This window comes from Saccostrea cucullata, unplaced genomic scaffold, assembly GCF_032062105.1.
Source record: "Saccostrea cucullata isolate Sc308-1 unplaced genomic scaffold, CSIRO_AGI_Scuc_v1 ctg18727, whole genome shotgun sequence".
Classification (NCBI taxonomy): Eukaryota; Metazoa; Mollusca; class Bivalvia; order Ostreida; family Ostreidae; genus Saccostrea; species Saccostrea cuccullata.
In genome coordinates this window covers 13,594-17,114 of record NW_026922234.1, presented here as the reverse complement: position 1 = coordinate 17,114, position 3,521 = coordinate 13,594, and the positions used below count along the sequence as shown (strand labels likewise).

The following is a 3,521-nucleotide window of genomic DNA, read 5'->3' as shown; positions in this document are numbered from 1 at the left end:
AAGATACCGAAAGCTGGGGACCACAATTCTCTGAATTTGCTTGTTTAAACCAGAATAAAACATGGGATATGCATACATTAATAAATTTGTTACACATTCCTCTTTCTTTTCACATTTCCATTTAATTTTTATGTGACCCCGATTTGTACATATGTCGATGAAATCTCTCGCATCTGCTATAATTTTTGGTCACTTGTACCTTTACTTAATTTTATATCCATTTTGAAAGGCGGTGGGGAGCAATGATCCAAGCCCCCAAAAACACAAAGAGATAAGATTTTACGCCATGTTAAGGACCACAGAGATCGTTGCTGACAATATTGTAAGATGTTTTCTTTCACAAATGTAAAACAAGTTGCTTTACTTTAATGTCAAAACGTTTAATGGATATAGAGTGTGAAGTAAAACAGCAAAACACAATGAAAACTATTAAAAATTTATTAAGAAAGATACACGTAATTCATCAATTATGATTTACGTAATGTAACTTTTGTTTTACTTCTGTAATAATTTTCTATCGTTTTTCCAAATATATTAAAGGGACTGCTTCATAATTTTTGTTTTGAATTTTCAGCTTAAATATTTGTACGAGTATAAAGCTGAGTTTTAAAGATATGTTGTCAAAATATAAATAGAACATTTTCTAAATCTGCACATGTATTATGCAAGCTACTTCTTACTAAAATAATACTATTTAACATCTTAGATTTATTATTAGGGCTGGGCAATAATATCAATATTTCAATATATTGCAATACAATGACAAAAAATATCGTATCGCAATACGATTTTGTAATATCGATATATTGGCAATATGTTTAGATTAAGGAATTTTGTCATTAGATATAAAAATGGACTCATGAAAGTTTGATATTAAGCCAAATTTAAGTCAGAAGATGTTTTGTGGGAACATTTCAGAGCATAACTTAAATGAAATCAACAGGGTTTTTTTTTCTGTGTTCGTTACTTATCATAGTTATGTACATTCTGCATGTAAATTTAAGAAAATATAGTAGAAAATGCCATTTTTATTACATTGAAAATATTGCAATACATATCGCAATACAGTTTAAAATATCGCAATATATCGCAATACGAAATCTCGGGCCAATACCCAGCCCTATTTATTATGAATTCATCCAAATGAGCTACATCATCAAACATTCATATCATATCAAAATGATATCAAGAAAAAAATCCCAATAAATTAAAAATCGATAATATATTTATGTAATCTGTGAAATGACATCATAGAAAAAAGTAAATATATATGGCACTTTGTTTTTGATTTCATTTGAGTCTCTTGGGTCAAGGCCGGTTTTCATAGCCTCTCAGGTCAAGGACGGCATTTACATCCCTCTGTCTCTGTGTTCTGGTAAGTTCCTCAACCTGGTTCTCTAACTCGCGGATTCTGTTACGTAATTCTCCTGCAATGACATACTAAGACTATAATTTGATAAACATACACATACACACACCCTCACGCACAAATATGAGGGAGAGAGAGAGAGAGAGAGAGAGAGAGAGAGAGAGAGAGAGAGAGAGAGATTACTAGTATACCTAAAATACTTCTGTTTGTTCCAGCAGTATTACCTTCGATTTCAACCAAAAATGTTGCTAATCTAAACGCTGTAGGACATTCTCCTGCAAGATCATATCATCAGAATGGAAACATTTCACTGTAGTGAATTTGCTTGAGGACATGTACCATTACATTGTAATTTCTTGACTTGATCAGAATTCATTTCCCCAAAACTTTCCAAAATATAGAAAAAGAAAAGTATCTGTTTATAATTTGTACAATTGTTATAACTTACTTCCTTGACGTGCTCGATACTCGGACAACGCCCACATTCTGTCCGTCTCAGAGTGACGTTCTATGATGGAGCGTTCTCTCTCTCCCAGGTCAGCCCAGCCTTAAAAATCACAACAGAGTTAATATGAAGCGCTATTCTGTGTACTAGTATTACATATTTTACATAGATTCTGTTAAAAAAATTCAACGGTGTCCTCTGATATGTATAGTTTATAGCAAAAATTAAAAGTAGAGATAAAAGTTTGAGATTGATTGACAAATGATCCATCTTTCCTTCTCTTCACTCTTACTGATTTTATTATACCAATTTTTAGCTTCTGATATGTAGCTCACCTGTCTGAAAAAATGGAATCTCTGGCTGTCTGTTAATATTTTTTCGGAGAGTCACAGTTCTGCAGCTAATTAGTTTTGTATTTATATACATACCTGGCATAGTTTCATGAACATTTGTGAAAGGTATTGTCCCCCCATGTCTTATATGTATGGTTCCAACCGTATCTGTAAGTATTGAAAATAAAAAGTGTAATCAACATATCGATATAGATTATACACTGCATGCACTGTTATCTTTCCTAATTCAGGAATGTTTGACCATTCAGGACCTTCACTTGACACCTAGAACCATTAAATATTCCCAGTAGTTTGGACTTTCAGTAAGGCGTGGTATTCTCGAGTAAAAAAAAAGATTCAATACTCACTTCCTTCAGTACCTTTTTTTGGGCATAAAATACCACATATAATATCTGTTCTCACTTTTACTGTAGTAAAACTTGAAGGGGCAACCTAGCTTTCTTTCAATAAACATTTTCAATAGTAAAAGTAATGTTTGGAAACAAGTGTGACAGCCCCCCCCCCTCCTGTTGCTACGTGCCTGCCCAAAAAAATGTTAGAATTGCATATCGTCGTTAGTTGTTTCTCCTTAAACCAAGAAAAAAAATCAAATCCTTAAAAACAGTAATTATATGTATTTCTCAAAGCACGAAAAATTGACCTTTTGAAAATAAGTAATTTTAAAGTAATCAACGCTGTCTAAAAATAGGACATGTGCATGAATTGATCATTTACTAATTACCTTATCATAACTTATCATAACTAACTGAGTAAACTCGAGTGGCCTATTGATACCGTTTATCTGTTGTTTTTTTTTTTTTTCGTCGTCCGTTAACATTTGAACATTTTCAGTTTCTTCTCTGCAACCGCTCAACCAATAATGGCACAAAGCATTTATGGGTACCGGGAAACAAAAGTTATCATTTTCACGGTCCCTGCCCCCCCCCCCCCCCCCCCCCCCCCCCTGGCGCTGAAGAGGTGCGACCAAAACCACTGATATAAATGCATTTTTAAAAAAATATTCTTCTTTACTCTTTACATCAAGCAGTCTCAAAGTGTTGGAATAATAGTAATCAGCACTGAGTCCTCTAATTAAATTGTGAAATTCATGACCCCAAGATCAGGATTCTAGTGTTAGGGTGGGGTTAAATATATTATATAATATAAAAATGCATTATTTATTTCAAAATCTTCTTCTCTGCTCCTTGGCATTTGTTACGGTGTACAATATGTAAAATGCGTCATTTTCTGACTTATTATAAAATACTTTGTAAATTAACTTTTTGGACTTTGTGTAAATTCTTGTCAAAACTTTTCATATATTTCGGCAAATGTAATAAATTATATAAATTCCGCACAGCCTTAGTCCCAAACC

At 33.0% G+C, this 3,521-nt stretch overlaps 1 long non-coding RNA gene across 1 annotated transcript; it reads right to left on the bottom strand.

Moving 5' to 3' along the window:
• Nucleotides 1–1,616: 1,616 nt before the first annotated feature.
• LOC134261436 (uncharacterized) lies at nt 1,617–2,308 on the bottom strand. The gene is made up of 3 exons (XR_009990819.1): nt 2,243–2,308; nt 1,818–1,916; nt 1,617–1,644 (listed from the first exon to the last, which is right to left on the bottom strand). It is a non-coding gene; the product is annotated as an uncharacterized LOC134261436 (long non-coding RNA).
• Between the last annotated feature and the right edge of the window lie 1,213 nt (nt 2,309–3,521).